The 17,618-nt window shown below is 45.1% G+C and overlaps 1 pseudogene across 1 annotated transcript in view; it reads right to left on the reverse strand.

The window, feature by feature from the left end:
* Window positions 1-17,618, reverse strand: part of LOC106579342 (putative leucine--tRNA ligase, mitochondrial) — a 50,183-nt pseudogene that overhangs the window by 7,660 nt on the left and 24,905 nt on the right. Inside the window, exons 12-14 of the transcript XR_014380589.1 lie at window positions 15,951-16,049; window positions 4,511-4,648; window positions 4,139-4,232 (exon numbers count right to left, since the gene is read on the reverse strand). The product of XR_014380589.1 is annotated as a putative leucine--tRNA ligase, mitochondrial (transcript). The remainder of the gene's footprint in view (window positions 1-4,138; window positions 4,233-4,510; window positions 4,649-15,950; window positions 16,050-17,618) is intronic.

Genomic DNA, 17,618 nt, shown 5'->3' on the forward strand with positions numbered 1-17,618 from the left:
GTTGCACCCTCGACAATCACTGTGATTATTATTATTTGACCCTGCTGGTCATCTATGAACATTTGAACATCTTGGCCATGTTCTGTTAGAATCTCCACCTGGCACAGCCAGCAGAGGACTGGCCACCCCTCGTAGCCTGGTTCCTCTCTAGGTTGCTTCCTAGGTTCTGGCCTTTCAAGAGAGTTTTTCCTAGCCACCGTGCTTCTACACCTGCATTGCTTGCTGTTTGGGGTTTTAGGCTGGGTTTCTGTACAGCACTTTGTGACATCAGCTGATGTAAGAAGGGCTTTATAAATACATTTGATTGATTGATTGATTAATTGATTGTCTAGAGTCTAAGCCCTGTCTAAGCCGTGGGGGTGGGGGAATTGTTTTAAGATACCAAGGATCATTTAGCTATTTAATTCAGAATTTTAAAGAATGTATCAAAAAATATATAAAAAAAATATTTGATGAAACATTGCATTTGGCATTACTGCTATAAGCCAATAGAAATGTAGTGAATAAGAGTCAATACATGGAACAAGAGATATAAAAAAATAAAAAGTATGTTTGTTCTGATGTGTCTGTCCTATATCTGAGAGATATAAGAAAGATCACGTATTTACAGTGCCTTCATAAAGTATTCAGACCCCTTGACTTTTTCCACATTTTACAGCCTTATTCTAAAATTAATTAAATCATTTTCTCCCCTCAATCTACACACAGTTCCCCATAATGACAAAGCAAAACAGGTTTTTAGAAATATGCCATTTACATAAGTACCCAGGAATTTGTTAAAGCACCTTTGGCAGCAATTACAGCCTCAAGTCTTCTTGGGTATGACACCACAAGCATGGCACACCTGTATTTGGGGAGTTTCTTCCATTCTTCTCTGCTGATGCTCTCAAGCTCTGTCAGGTTGGATGGGGAGCGTTGCTGCACAGCTATTTTCAGGTCTCTCCAGAGATGTTAGATCGGGTTCAAGTCCGGCCAATCAAAGCCATTGTCCCGAAGCCAGTCCTGTGTTGTCTTGGCTGTGTGCCTTGGGTCGTTGTCCTGTTGGAAGGTGATCCTTCGTCCCAGTCTGAGGTCCTGAGCACTCTGGAGCAGGTTTTCATCAAGGATCTCTCTGTACTTTGCTCCGTTCAGCTTTCCCTCGATCCTGACTAGTCTCCCAGTCCCTGCCGCTGAAAAAAACACTCCCAAAGCATGATGCTGCCACCACCATGCTTCACCATAAGGATGGTGCCAGGTTTCCTCCAGACGTGACGCTTGGCATTCAGGCCAAAGAGTTCAATCTTGCTTTCATCAGACCAGAGAATCTTGTTTCTCATGGTCTGAGAATCCTTTAGGTGCCTTTAGCAAACTCGGCGGTTGTGCCATTTAATGAAGAGCGGCTTCCGTCTGGCCACTCTACCATAAAGGCCTGATTGGTGGAGTGCTGCAGAGATGGTTGTCCTTCTGGAAGGTCCTCCCATCTCCACAGAGGAACTCTAGAGCTCTGTCAGAGTGACCAAGGTTTTACTGCTAACCTACAAAGCATTACATGGGCTTGCTCCTACCCATCTTTCCGATTTGGTCCTGCCGTACATACCTACACGTACGCTACGGTCACAAGACGCAGGCCTCCTAATTGTCCCTAGAATTTCTAAGCAAACGGCTGGAGGTAGGGCTTTCTCCTATAGAGCTCCATTTTTATGGAATGGTCTGCCTACCAATGTGAGAGACGCAGACTCAGTCTCAACCTTTAAGTCTTTACTGAAGACTTATCTCTTCAGTAGGTCCTATGATTAAGTATAGTCTGGCCCAGGAGTGTGAAGGTGAACGGAAAGGCTGGAGCAACGAACCGCCCTTGCTGTCTCTGCCTTGCCGGTTCCCCTCTTTCCACTGGGATTCTCTGCCTCTAACCCTTTTACAGGGGCTGAGTCACTGGCTTACTGGTGTTCTTCCATGCCGTCCATGGGAAGGGTGCATCACTTGAGTGGGTTGAGTCACTGACGTGGTCTTCCTGTGTGGGTTGGCGCCCCCCCTTGGGATGTGCCATGGCGGAGATCGTTGTGGGCTATACTCGGCCTTGTCTTAGGACGGTAAGTTGGTGGTTGAAGACATCCCTCTAGTGGTGTGGGGGCTGTGCTTTGGCAAAGTGGGTGGGGTTATATCCTGCCTGTTTGGCCCTGTCCGGGGGTATTATCGGATGGGGCCACAGTGTCTTCTGATCCCTCCTGTCTCAGCCTCCAGTATTTATGCTGCGGTAGTTTATGTGTCGGGGGGCTAGGGTCAGTCTGTTACATCTGGAGTATTTCTCTTGTCTTATCCGGTGTCCTGTGTGTATTTAAATATGCTCTCTCTAATTCTCTCTTTCTCTCTTTCTCTCGGAGGACCTGAGCCCTAGGACCATGCCTCAGGACTACCTGGTATGATGACTCCTTGCTGTCCCCAGTCCACCTGGCCGTGCTGCTGCTCCAGTTTCAACTGTTCTGCCTGCGGCTATGGGACCCTGACCTGTTCACCGGACGTGCTTGTTGCACCCTCGACAACTACTATGATTATTATTATTTGACCATGCTGGTCATTTATGAACATTTTAACATCTTGACCATGTTCTGTTATAATATCCACCCTGCACAGCCAGAAGAGGACTGGCCACCCCTCATAGCCTGGTTCCTCTAGGTTTCTTCCTAGGTTTTTGGCCTTTCTAGGGAGTTTTTCCTAGCCACCGTGCTTCTTTCACATGCTTTGCTTGCTGTTTGGGGTTTTAGGCTGGGTTTCTGTACAGCACTTTGAGATATCAGCTGATGTACGAAGGGCTATATAAATACATTTGATTTGATTTGATTTCTTGGTCACATCCCTGACCATGGCCCTTCTTCTCTGATTGTTCAGTCTTTTGGCCAGGCAGCCAGCTCTAGGAATAGTGTTGGTGGTTCCAAACTTCTTCCATTTAAGAATGATGGAGGCCACTGTGTTCTTGGGGACCTTCAATACTGCAGACATTTTTTGGTACCCTTCCCCAGATCTGTGCCTCGACACAATTCTGTCTCTGAGCTATATGGACAATTCCTTTGACCTCATGGCTAGGTATTTGCTCTGACATGCACTGTCAACTGTGGGACCTTATATAGACAGGTGTGTACCTTTCCAAATCATGTCCAATCAAATTAATCTACCACAGGTGGCCTTCAATCAAGTTGTAGAAACATCTAAAGGATGATCAATGGAAACAGGATGCACCGGAGCTCAATTTTGAGTCTCATAGCAAAGGGTCTGAATACTTACGTAAATAAGGTATTTCTGTTTTTTATTTCTAATACATTTGCTAACATTTCTAAAAACCTGGTCTCACTTTGTCATTATGCAGTATTGTGTGTAGATTTCTGAGGATTTTTATTTATTTAATACATTTTAGAATAAGGCCGTTAACATTAACAAAATGTGGAAAAGGTCAAAGGGTCTGAATACTTTCCGAAGGCACTGTATCCCCTTATTTTAGGTACTAAACCATCTCCATATACTGTACTTCCATAAAATGTTTTAACCTGGTACCGGGGACCTTCAGACAAGTCTTGTGAGGCTTAAGGGCATCCTAGAGAAAAACGAAGAACACCATCGTGTTCGTGAGAGTCTCAGCTTGTTAGCTTTCCACACACATATTAGTGTGTAGCTCAAATCGTTTCGGACGCTACAGACAGAAGTTGGCAGAGGAGGCTGTACCGACTTCAGAAGAGTCTTGTGGTCATCCTAGAGGAAAACGGAGAACGCCACTGTGTTCGTGAGAATCTTAGAATGGTCATAATAGTTTGTAGGCTAAACTGTTCGGACGCTACAGATATTTTCGTGAGAAGACCGATTTTCGAGATGTCTCATGGTCTGACATACACCGCTTTAGCTCTACCACCTTTCACCACAGATGCAGAAGGGCGATATCTCTTGCTTAAACAGACATATTTTCATGGGGATTTTTTGATTATGTTCATTTGATTTCCGCGAGGACGCAGACATTGTAGGGTAAGGGTTAAGACGGGGCTCCTCCATTCTTTCTTCTAGGACCTGACCAGGAAAAACTTCTGAGCAACCTCAGGAATCCATCTGTGAGGGATGTCTACTAACTCTAACCTGTGAATGCAGACGTGTAAAGTCCCCACCCTGCTGTGCCCACCTGTGAAGTCGATATTGTCTCTCTTCCTCTGTCTGCAGCTCTAAACGTCTGGCCCTTGATGAGGCCCTGCACCAGCAGCTTCTTGAAAGGCTCCCTGGAGTGGACATTCATAGAGCTTATTTCATTTTGCCGTTAAAAAATAAATAAAAAATCTGCAGGGGATAATTATACAAACGTTACAAAGACGTTTTGGCAATGGTGCCTTCTTCAATTAGCTTCCACTTACTTTTAAGTGGACATTTTCACTTGATGTCAATGGGAGACTAAGTGAAAATTCAGCTTCATTGGAAGTTAGGATTCACCTCTAAGTGGGTACAACCTTTTGGCACAATAGCTCTATTGATATCGACTAGTGAACAATAGTTGCTGTACCTGTGTCCCACTAGGCCCTGATCCCTATAGAAGTGACTGAGGAAGCGTGCATAGTACAGGTGCATAACAGCATGCTCCTTTCCCCCAATGTACACGTCCACAGGAAGCCAGTGACCTGCCAGGTAGCGCTCAAAAGGCCTGGGGTGGAGAGAGGGGGGCACAAGTTAGTTTGAGTGAAGTAAACTGTTATCACTCCAATTTATATTTGGTGTTTTCTGTCGATTTGTTCTTGTTTAAACTTCTTTTTTACAGTATAGTGAAAGAATAATAATAATAATAATAATAATAATAATAATAATGTGAAGGAATTCACCAATATAACAAGTAGCTCAACTATAGATGCTGTTATAGTAAATATGACTACATTATGTGTAAGGTGTCTGGTCTTTGATATTACAGTTGAAGTCGGAAGTTAACATACACCTTAGCCAAATACATTTGAACTCAAGTTTCACAATTCCTGACATTTAATCCAAGTAAAAATTCCCTTAGGTCAGTTAGGATCACCACTTTATTTTAAGAATGTGAAATGTCAGAATAATAGTAGAGAGAATTATTTATTTCAGCTTTTATTTCTTTCATCACATTCCAGTGGGTCAGAAGTTTACATACACTCAATTAGTATTTGGTAGCATTGCCTTTAAATTGTTTTACTTGGGTCAAACCTTTTGGGTAGACTTCCACAAGCTTCCCACAATAAGTTGGGTGAATTTTGTCCCATTCCTCCTGACAGAGCTGGTGTAACTGAGTCAGGTTTGTAGGCTTCCTTGCTCGCACACGCTTTTTCAGTTCAGCCCACACATTTTCTATAGGATTTAGGTCAGGGCTTTGTGATGGCCACTCCAATACCTTGACTTTGCTGTCCTTAAGCCATTTTGCCGCAACTTTGGAAGTATGCTTGGGGTCAATGTCCATTTGGAAGACCCATTTGTGACCAAGCTTTAACTTCATCTTCAGATGTTGCTTCAATATATCCACATAATTTTCCTACCTCATGATGTCATCTATATTGTGAAGTGCACCAGTCCCTCCTGCAGCAAAGCACCCCAACAACATGATGCTGCCACCCCCGTGCTTCACAGTTGGGATGGTGTTCTTCGGCAAGCCTCCCCTTTCTTCTCCAAACATAACGATGGTCATTGTGGTCAAACAGTTCTATTTTTGTTTCATCAGACCAGAGGACATTTCTCCAAAAAGTACAATCTGTCCCCATGTGCAGTTGCAAACCATAGTCTGGCTTTTTTATGGCAATTTTGGAGCAGTGGCTTCTTCCCTGCTTCCCCGTTTCCTCCAGCATCTTCACAAGGTCCTTTGCTGTTGTTCTGGGATTGATTTGCACTTTTTGCACCAAAGTACGTTCATCAGAACGCGCCTCCTTCCTGAGCGGTATGACGGCTGCGTGGTCTCATGGTGTTTATACTTGCGTACTATTGTTTGTACAGATGAACGTGGTACCTTCAGGCGTTTGGAAATTGCTCCCAAGGATGAACCAGACTTGTGGAGGTCCACAATGTTTTTTCTGAGCTTTTGATTTTCCCATGATGTCAACAAAGAGGCACTGAGTTTGAAGGTAGGCCTTGAAATACATTCACAGGTACACCTCCAATTGATTCAAATGATGTCAATTAACCTATCAGAAGCTTCTAAAGCCATGGCATCATTTTCTGGAATTTTCCAAGCTGTTTAAAGGCACAGTCAACTTAGTGTATGTAACTTAGTGTATGTAAACTTCTGACCCACTGGAATTGTGATAGTGAATTATAAATGAAATAATCTGTCTGTAAACAATTGTTGGAAAAATGACTTGTGTCATGCACAAAGTAGATGTCCTAACCGACTTGCCAAAACTATAGTTTGTTAACAAGAAATTTGTGGAATGGTTGAAAAACTAGTTTTAATGACTCCAACCTAAGTGTATGTAAACTTCCGACTTCAACTGTATGTGTAGATATATCCTCTAGGGGGCAGCCTGGGCCTAATAACATCTATCCCACAAGTCAAGGAGCATCCTCCTGAAGGCGCGCACGCACACACAAATGTATATCTTGATGATGAGTAATCAGAGCTCAGAGGGGAGAGGTGAAGTAACCCTCCCTCTCAAATAGATCCTTCAGATAGGAATTGTCTGGTTGTAGATCTGACCAAGTCACCAGACAACAATGAGGAAGAGGATTTAGACGTAAGTTTGGCTGGCTGGGAAAACACAGTACCTCGGCTCAAAACTCCCAATGCTCCTTAGATAGTGCTATATCAATCTGTGAGTGTGTGTCACCTTACACAGTACACAGTCCTCTCTGCCAGTGGATGATGTCTCAGAATAATTGAACTGGCTAAAAGAGTTAGACTCACTGGGCAGAAAATGACCTACCCTCCCTGTGTGCTGGTGTCAGGCCAAAAACACATGCACCCGCGCACACACAAACACACTAACCTCTTGGTGGCCCCCACCCTACAAAAACCTCAGCCCAGGCCACAGCAAGCCAACAGGATGCTCAAACAGTTTAATTGCTTTTTCAGTTCTGGCATAATCTGTCCAGCTAAGAAATAAAAGAGGGAGAGGCCAGCACACTCTTAAAGCAGCTTTACAGCAGGGTAAATCCAATTGAATTCAATCCATTTTTGACAGCATCCATTTTGATGTGTTTCCAGCAGACCACCATAGTCCCTGTGCACAAGAAAGCGAAGGTAACCTGCCTAAATGATTATCAAATGTTATGAGTCACATGCGCCGAATACAACAGTGAAATGCTTACTTACGAGCCCCTAACCAACAATGCAGTTTAAAAAAAACGGATAAGAATAAGAAATAAAAGTAACAAGTAATTAAACAGCAGCAGTAAAATAACAATAGCGAGATTATATACAGGGGGGTACCGGAACAGAGTCAAAGTGCGGGGGCACCGGTTAGTTGAGGTAATATGTACATGTAGGTATAGTTATTCAAATGACTATGCATAGATGATAACAACAGAGAGTAGCAGCGGTGTAAAAGAGGGGGGCAATGCAAATAGTCTGGGTAGCCATTTGATTAGGTGTTCAGGAGTTTTATGGCTTGGGGGTAGAAGCTGTTTAGAAGCCTCTTGGACCTAGACTTGGCGCTCCGGTACCGCTTTCCGTGCGGTAGCAGAGAGAACAGTCTATGACTCGAGTGGCTGGAGTCTTTGACAATTTTTAGGGCCTTCCTCTGACACCATCTGGTATAGAGGCCCTGGATGGCAGAAAGCTTGGCCCCAGTGATGTACTGGGCCGTTCGCACTACCCTCTGTAGTGCCTTGCGGTCGGAGGACGAGCAGTTGCTATACCAGGCAGTGATGCAACCAGTCAGGAAGCTCTCGATGGTGCAGCTGTTGAACCTTTAGAGGATCTGAGGACCCATGCCAAATCTTTTCAGTCTCCTGAGGGGGAATAGCTTTTGTCGTGCCCTCTTCACGACTGTCTTAGTGTGCTTGGACCATGTTAGTTTGTTGGTGATGTGGACACCAAGGAACTTGAAGCTCTCAACCTGCTCCACTGCAGCCCTGTTGATGAGAATGGGGGCGTGCTCGGTCCTCTTTATCCTGTAGTCCACAATCATCTCCTTTGTCTTGATCACATTGAGGGAGAAGTTGTTGTCCTGGCACCCCACGGCCAGGTCTCCGACCTCCTCCCTATAGGCTGCCTCGTCGTTGATCAGGCCTACCACTGTTGTGTCATCGGAAAACTTAATGATGGTGTTGGAGTCAACACTGAGGGGCCCCTGTGTTGAGGATCAGCGTGGCGGATGTGTTGTTACCTACCCTTACCACCTGGGGACAGCCAGTCAGGAAGTCCAGGATCCAGTTGCAGAGGGAGGTGTTTAGTCCCAGGGTCCTTAGATTATTGATGAGCTTTGAGGGCACTATGGTGTTGAACGCTAGCTGTAGTCAATGAACAGGATTCTCACATAGGTGTTCCTTTTGTCCAGGTGGGAAAGGGCAGTGTGGAGTGCAATAGAGATTGCATCATCTGTGGATCTGTTGGGGTGGTATGCAAATTGGAGTGGGTATAGGGTTTCTGGGATAATGGTGTTGATGTGAGCCATGACCAGCCTTTCAAAGCACTTCATGGCTACAGACATGAGTGCTACGGGTCGGTAGTCATTTAGGCAGGTTACCTTCGTGTTCTTGGGCACAGGCACTATGGTGGTCTGCTTAAAACATGTTGGTATTACAGACTCGGACAGGGAGAGGTTGAAAATGTCAGTGAAGACACTTGCCAGTTGGTCAGCGCATGCTCGCAGTATATGTCCTGGTAATCCATCTGGTACTGCGGCCTTGTGAATGTTGACCTGTTTAAAGGTCTTACTCACATCGGCTGCGGAGAGAGTTATCACACAGTCTTCCAGAACAGCTGGTGCTCTCATGCATGTTTCAGTGTTATTTGCCTTGAAGCGAGCATAGAATTAGTTTAGCTCGTCTGGTAGGCCCGTGTCACTGGGCAGCTCTCGGCTGTGCTTCCCTTTGTAATGGTTGGTCGAAGCCGGTGTAGCACGATTCGATCTTAGTCCTGTATTGATGCTTTGCCTGTTTGATGGTTTGTCGGAGGGCATAGTGGAATTTCTTATAAGCTTCTGGGTTACAGTCCCGCTCCTTGAAAGCGGCACCTCTACCCTTCAGCTCAGTGCAGATGTTGCCTGTAATCCATGGCTTCTGGTTGGGGTATGTGCGTACAGTCACTGTGGGGACGACGTCATCGATGCACTTATTGATGAAGCCAATGACTGATATGGTGTACTCCTCAATGCCATCGGAGGAATCCCGGAACATATTCCAGTCTGTGCTAGCAAAACAGTCCTGTAGCTTAGCATCTGCTTCATCTGACCACTTTTTATTGATCTAGTCACTGGTGCTTCCTGCTTTAATTTTTGCTTGTAAGCAGGAATCAGGAGGATGGAATTATGGTCAGATTTGCCAAATGGAGGGCGAGGGAGAGCTTTGTATGCGTCTCTGTGTGTGGAGTAAAGGTGGTCCAGAGATTTTTTTTCCCATGATTGCACATTTAACATGTTGATAGAAATTTGGGAAAACGGATTTAAGTTTCCCTGCATTTAAGTCCCTGGCTACTAGGAATGCCGCCTCTGGGTGAGCGTTTTCTTGTTTGCTTTTGGTAGAATACAGCTCATAAAATGCTGTCTTAGTGCCAGCCTCTGACTGTGGTGGTATGTAAACAGCTCCAAAAAGACAGATGAATACTCTCTAGGTAGGTAGTGTGGTCTACAGTTTATCATGAGATACTCTACCTCAGGCGAGCAATAGCTCGAGACTTCCTTAGAGATCGTGCACCAGCTGTTATTTATAAAAATGCATAGTCCGCCGCCCCTTGTCTTACCAGACGCCGCTGTTCTATCCTGCCGGTGCAACGTATAGCCACCCAGCTGTAGCATAAGATATTACAGTTTTGAATGTCCCGTTGGTCGTTTAATCTTCCGCGTAGGTCATCTATTTTATTGTCCAAAGACTGCATGTTTGCTAGCAGAATGGAAAGAAGTGGGGGTTTATTCGATCATCTACGATTTCTCAGAAGGAAGCCCGCCCTCCGGCCCCTTTTTCTCCGCCTCCTCTTCACGCAAATCACGGAGATCTGGGCCTGTTCCTGAGAAAGCAGTATATTGTTCGCTTCGGCCTTGTCAGACTCGTTAAAGGGAAAAAAGGATTTGCCAGTCCGTGGTGAGTAATCGCAGTCCTGATGTCCCAAAGTTATTTTAGGTCATAAGAGACGGTAGCGTCAAAATTATGTACAAAATAAGTCAAAAAAAAAAGTTACAAACAAACGAAAAAACACAATTGGTTGGGAGCACATAAAACGTATGCCTTCTTCTCCGGCGCCATCTTACACATTACTGCCCCGTAGCACTCACATTGGTAGCCTTGAAGTGCTTTGAAAGGCTGGTCATGGCTCACATCAACACCATCATCCCGGAAACCAAAGACCCACCCCACTTCGCATACCACCCCAACAGATCCACAGATGACGCAAATCTCAATCGCACTCCACACTACCCGTTCCATTCAGGCCAAAGAGTTCAATCTTGATTTCATCAGACCAGAGAATATTGTTTCTCATGGTCTAAGAGTCTTTTAGGTGCCTTATGGTAAAATCCAAGCTGACTTTCATGAGCCTTTTACTGAAGAGTGGCTTCTGCCTGGCCACTCTACCATAAAGGCTCGATTGGTGGTGCTGCAGAAACGGTTGTCCTTCTGGAAGGTTCTCCCATCTCCACAGAGGAACTCTGGAGCTCTGTCAGAGTGACCAAAGGGTTTTGGTCACCTCCCTGACCAAGGCCCTTCTCCCCCGATTGCTCAGTTTGGCCGGGCGACCAGTTCTAGGATGAGTCTTGGTGGTTCCAAACTCCTTCCATTTAAGAATGATGGAGGGCACTGTGTTCTTGGGGACCTCAATGCTGCAGAAATGTTTTGGTACCCTTCCTCAGATCTGTGCCTCGACATAATCCTGTCTCGGTACTCTACGGACAATTCCTTCGACCTCATGGCTTGGTATTTGCTCTGACATGCACTGTCAACTGTGGGACCTTATATAGACAGGTGTGTGCCTATCCAAATCATGTCCAATCAATTGAATTTACCACAGGTGGACTCTAATCAAGTTGCAGAAAACCTCAAGGATGATCAACGGAAACAGGATGCACTTGAGCTCAATTTCGAATCTCATAGTGAAGGGTCTGAATTCTTATGTAAATAAGGTATCTGTTTTTTATGTTTTACAAATTTTCTAACATTTCTAAACACCTGTTTTTGCTTTCTCATTTGTGCTGTGCCAGCCATCGGCTGACCACAACATGCTCTTGAATACAGGATGGGTTTCTTCAGACCACTACAATTTAGCTGGTACACCATTGAAATTGAATTGACATTTTAACATGAATTACTGCCACAAAGATGACCACCCATTTTAGTACACTTCTCAGCCAAAACTGACACCCATCCTGTATTCAACAGCATGTTGTGTCTCAACCGATTGTGGGCACAAGACAAAAACTTCAGATGATGTCAAACAGGGTCTAAGAACACACATTATATATATACATACATATATTGACAGACAGACAGACAGACAGACAGACAGACAGACAGACAGACAGACAGACAGACAGACAGACAGACAGACAGACAGACAGACAGACAGACAGACAGACAGACAGACAGACAGACAGACAGACAGACAGACAGACAGACAGACAGACAGACAGACAGACAGACAGACAGACAGACAGACAGACAGACACAGACACAGTTGAAGTCGGAAGTTTACATACACTTAGGTTGGAGTCATTAAAACTAGTTTTTCAACCATTCCACAAATTTCTTGTTAACAAACTATAGTTTTGGCAAGTCGGTAAGGACATCTACTTTGTGCATGACACAAGTAATTTTTCCAACAATTGTTTACAGACAGATTATTTCACTTATAATTCACTGTATCACAATTCCAGTGGGTCAGAAGTTTACATACACTAAGTTGACTGTGCCTTTAAACAGCTTGGAAAAGTCCAGAAAATTATGTAATGGCTTTAGAAGCTTCTGATAGGCTAATTGACATCCTTTGAGTCAATTGGAGGTGTACCTGTGGATGTATTAAGGCCTACCTTCAAACTCAGTGCCTCTTGCTTGACATCATGTGAAAATCAAAAGAAATCAGCCAAGACCTCAGAAAGAAAGTTGTAGACCTCCACAAGTCTGGTTCATCCTTGGGAGCAATTTCCAAACGCCTGAAGGTACCACGTTCATCTGTACAAACAATAGTACGCAAGTATAAACACCATGGGACCACGCAGCCGTCATACCGCTCAGGAAGAAGATGCGTTCTGTCTCCTAGAGATGAACGTACTTTGGTGCGAAAAGTGCAAATCAATTCCAGAACAACAGCAAAGGACCTTGTGAAGATGCTGGAGGACACAGGTACAAAAGTAGCTATATCCACAGTAAAACGAGTCCAATATCGACATAACCTGAAAGGCCGCTCAGCAGGGAAGAAGCCTTGCTCCAAAACCGCCATAAAAAAGCCAGACTACGGTTTGCAACTGCACATGGGGACAAAGATCGTACTTTTTGGAGAAATGTCCTCTGGTCTAATGAAACGAAAATAGAACTGTTTGGCCATAATGACCATCATTATGTTTGGAGGAAAAAGGGGGACGCTTGCAAGCCGAAGAACACCATCCGAACTGTGAAGCACGGGGGTGGCAGCATCATGATGTGGGGGTGCTTTGCTGCAGGAGGGACTGGTGCACTTCACAAAATAGATGGCTTCACGAGGAAGGAAAATGATGTGGATATATTGAAGCAACATCTCAAGACATCAGTCAGGAAGTTAAAGCTTGGTCGCAAATGGGTCTTCCAAATGGACAATGACCCCAAGCATACTTCCAAAGTTGTGGCAAAATGGCTTAAGGACAACAAAGTCAAGGTATTGGAGTGGCCATCACAAAGCCCTGACCTCAATCCCATAGAACATTTGTGGGCAGAACTGAAAAAGCATGTGCGAGCAAGGAGGCCTACAAACCTGACTCAGTTACACCAGCTCTGTCAGGAGGAATGGGACAAAATTCACCCAACTTATTGTGGGAAGCTTGTGGAAGGCTACCCAAAAGGTTTGACCCAAGTAAAACAATTTAAAGGCAATGCTACCAAATACTAACTGAGTGTATGTAAACTTCTGACCCACTGGGAATGTGATGAAAGAACTAAAAGCTGAAATAAATCATTCTCTCTACTATTATTCTGACATTTCACATTCTTAAAATAAAGTGGTGATCCTAACTGACCTAAGACAGGGACTTTTTACTCAGATTAGATGTCAGGAAATGTGAAAAACTGAGTTTAAATGTATTTGGCTAAGGTGTATGTAAACTTCCGACTTCAACTGATATATATACACTGCTCAAAAAAATAAAGGGAACACTTAAACAACACAATGTAACTCCAAGTCAATCACACTTCTGTGAAATGAAACTGTCCACTTAGGAAGCAACACTGATTGACAATAAATTTCACATGCTGTTGTGCAAATGGAATAGACAACAGGTGGAAATTATAGGCAATTAGCAAGACACCCAATGAAGGAGTGGTTCTGCAGGTGGAGACCACAGACCACTTCTCAGTTCCTATGCTTCCTGGCTGATGTTTTGGTCACGTTTGAATGCTGGCGGTGCTTTCACTCTAGTGGTAGCATGAGACGGAGTCTACAACCCACACAAGTGGCTCAGGTAGTGCAGCTCATCCAGGATGGCACATCAATGCGAGCTGTGGCAAGAAGGTTTGCTGTGTCTGTCAGCGTAGTGTCCAGAGCATGGAGGCGCTACCTGGAGACAGGCCAGTACATCAGGAGACGTGGAGGAGGCCGTAGGAGGGCAACAACCCAGCAGCAGGACCGCTACCTCCGCCTTTGTGCAAGGAGGAGCAGGAGGAGCACTGCCAGAGCCCTGAAAAATGACCTCCAGCAGGCCACAAATGTGCATGTGTCTGCTCAAATGGTCAGAAACAGACTCCATGAGGGTGGTATGAGGGCCCGACGTCCACAGGTGGGGGTTGTGCTTACAGCCCAACACCGTGCAGGACGTTTGGCATTTGCCAGAGAACACCAAGATTGGCAAATTCGCCACTGGCGCCCTGTGCTCTTCACAGATGAAAGCAGGTTCACACTGAGCACGTGTGACAGACGTGACAGAGTCTGGAGACGCCGTGGAGAACGTTCTGCTGCCTGCAACATCCTCCAGCATGACCGGTTTAGCGGTGGGTCAGTCATAGTGTGGGGTGGCATTTCTTTGGGGGGCCGCACAGCCCTCCATGTGCTCGCCAGAGGTAGCCTGACTGCCATTAGGTACCGAGATGAGCTCCTCAGACCCCTTGTGAGACCATATGCTGGTGCGGTTGGCCCTGGGTTCCTCCTAATGCAAGACAATGCTAGACCTCATGTGGCTGGAGTGTGTCAGCAGTTCCTGCAAGATGAAGGCATTGATGCTATGGACTGGCCCGCCCGTTCCCCAGACCTGAATCCAATTGAGCACATCTGGGACATCATGTCTCGCTCCATCCACCAACGCCACGTTGCACCACAGACTGTCCAGGAGTTGGCGGATGCTTTAGTCCAGGTCTGGGAGGAGATCCCTCAGGAGACCATCCGCCACCTCATCAGGAGCATGCCCAGGCGTTGTAGGGAGGTCATACAGGCACGTGGAGGCCACACACACTACTCATTTTGACTTGTTTTAAGGACATTACATCAAAGTTGGATCAGCCTGTAGTGTGGTTTTCCACTTTAATTTTGAGTGTGACTCCAAATCCAGACCTCCATGGGTTGATAAATTGGATTTCCATTGATTATTTTTGTGTGATTTTGTTGTCAGCACATTCAACTATGTAAAGAAAAAAGTATTTAATAAGATTATTTCATTCATTCAGATCTAGGATGTGTTGTTTTAGTGTTCCCTTTATTTTTTTGAGCAGTAAATATATATATATATATATATATATATATATATATATATATATATATATATATATATATATATATATATATATATATATATATATTTAAAAAATCCATAAATTATAAAATAGTTTGACAACCCTGTTTGTAAGCTTTTAAATGATATCAATCTCAACTGTTTATCTTTTCCAGTGATTTAGACTTGGATGTATCCTGGTATTGTGCACTATACAACAATGGGTCAACTTTGAGCACCTTCATCTCTTGACTGTTTGGGCATTCAGGTCCAAAACGTCACTTTCTGAGCACTTCCACAAATATGTATGTTGGGTTTCGTTCGAATCAAAAAGGGTGTTGTCAAAAAGTGATTGAATTGAAATGGATTTTACCAAGCAAGGTCAGTGAAGGAAAGACAAGTCCTGCCTTTGGGGAAATTAATCTCTTTTGTTAAAGCTCTGGGTATCGTCACCGCCCCAGCAGCTAACTGCCAGGAGTTTATAATCTCCATCAGCAGGGAATACAAGTTAACGGTATGTGTGCTTGTTTGCGTGTGTATGAAACTGACTGTTTGAGAGGAAGTGTAAAATGGTGCGCTGATGTGTGAGTGGAAAAAACATTTCTCAGTGATTAAATGGACAATGCATATTACATTTGTATTATTTGTCTAGATTCTCGTCGTTCACACAACTGTTTACCCAAGGTGACTTTTTTTTACATAATTACCTAAGGTGACTTTTGTCTCTACTTCTGTTTCATTTTGGAACAGTCCCAAAAAATATAACCTCTAATCTTTCCTTTTAGATCAGTCAGTACCAGGTCCTATAACACTCCCTCTCCCGCTCTCTATGCCTCTTTCATGTTGTTGGACCTGGTACTGACTGATTTAAAAGTAGAGATTATATTTGGGGGGGATAGGAAGATGGATAAGACAAAGAGAACGATACTACAGACAGAGGAAGAGAAAATCCCAGGTCACCTGTCTTGGTTGTGGGGGTCAGTGTATCTGAAATAGTACCAGGATGAGTCCACAAACGTGTCCATGGTGTCGGTCTCCCTTCTGGCCGGCCCTTTACACCTGACAAGACACAACAGGAGTGAGAGGTCAAATAGAATCAGAACAACATTTATTTAACGTGCATTTAAAACAATGCAACAAATGTAACATTTAGTGCTTGAACCTAATTTCCCGCAGGAGGGCAATAGCGCTGGAGGGAGATCGCGCTGGAGGGAGATATGACTCCAAATGTCAAACACAGTATAATGATTGAATATGATACGGCTCAAGTCTTGGTGAATATTTTGTCATGTGGCTAGCTAGCTGAATCACCGTTTTTATGTCACTATGAATAAGAAGAGGTAAAAGTGCAGTGATTTTAGAAATTATAAACATCTCCTCCATTGTCCTATTGTGAAATTACTTTTGTTAGTTTGTAAGCATAAAGTGTCCAGAGGACTGGCCTGTGTAGTGTGTATCTAATGTGAGCTGCAACCATCTGTATGTGGAGGTCATGTCCCGTAGGAGATGCCCCAGTCAGGCTGGAACCGTCTGTCTGTGGAGGTCATGTCCCGTAGGAGATGCCCCAGTCAGGCTAGAACCGTCTGTCTGTGGAGGTCATGTCCCGTAGGAGATGCCCCAGTCAGGCTACAACCATCTGTCTGTGGAGGTCATGTCCCGTAGGAGATGCCCCAGTCAGGCTGGAACCATCTGTCTGTGGAGGTCATGTCCCGTAGGAGATGCCCCAGTCAGGCTGGAACCATCTGTCTGTGGAGGTCATGTCCCGTAGGAGATGCCCCAGTCAGGCTGGAACCGTCTGTCTGTGGAGGTCATGTCCCGTAGGAGATGCCCCAGTCAGGCTGGAACCATCTGTCTGTGGAGGTCATGTCCCGTAGGAGATGCCCCAGTCAGGCTACAACCATCTGTCTGTGGAGGTCATGTCCCGTAGGAGATGCCCCAGTCAGGCTGGAACCATCTGTCTGTGGAGGTCATGTCCCGTAGGAGATGCCCCAGTCAGGCTACAACCATCTGTCTGTGGAGGTCATGTCCCGTAGGAGATGCCCCAGTCAGGCTGGAACCGTCTGTCTGTGGAGGTCATGTCCCGTAGGAGATGCCCCAGTCAGGCTGGAACCATCTGTCTGTGGAGGTCATGTCCCGTAGGAGATGCCCCAGTCAGGCTGGAACCACTACACTAGACAGCCATCAGATCTCTGCTCCTGTGCCCTGACTAAATAGCACTGCCAGAGGGACACAGAACCGGCCAGCACCATGCCAGCTTGGTGGGTGGGTGGGTTTGTGTGTGCACCAGCTTGGTGTGTGTGTGTCTGTTGGAAGTGCCATCCCAGGCCGTTTTCATCCAATCCAAACAGAGCTCTCTGTACACACTGCTCGTCTGTCAGCCTCACTGAGAGAGCAACACACGACACTGGCAAAGGCGAGTGACAACAACAAAAAAACTATTTTTTGTACCTACTTTCAACATGCACACTGGAACTGAGAATGTGTCTCACTGTTTAATGAGTCTCCATAGAATAGAACCACCCAGTCAGAATCACCATGCCAGGAAGACCATCAGCAACACTAGAGAAGAACACTACAGCACCCAGTCAGAATCACCATGCCAGGAAGACCATCAGCAACACTAGAGAA

The sequence above is a fragment of the Salmo salar genome, chromosome 02, assembly GCF_965601325.2.
Source record: "Salmo salar chromosome 02, fSalSal1, whole genome shotgun sequence".
Lineage (NCBI taxonomy): Eukaryota > Metazoa > Chordata > Actinopteri > Salmoniformes > Salmonidae > Salmo > Salmo salar.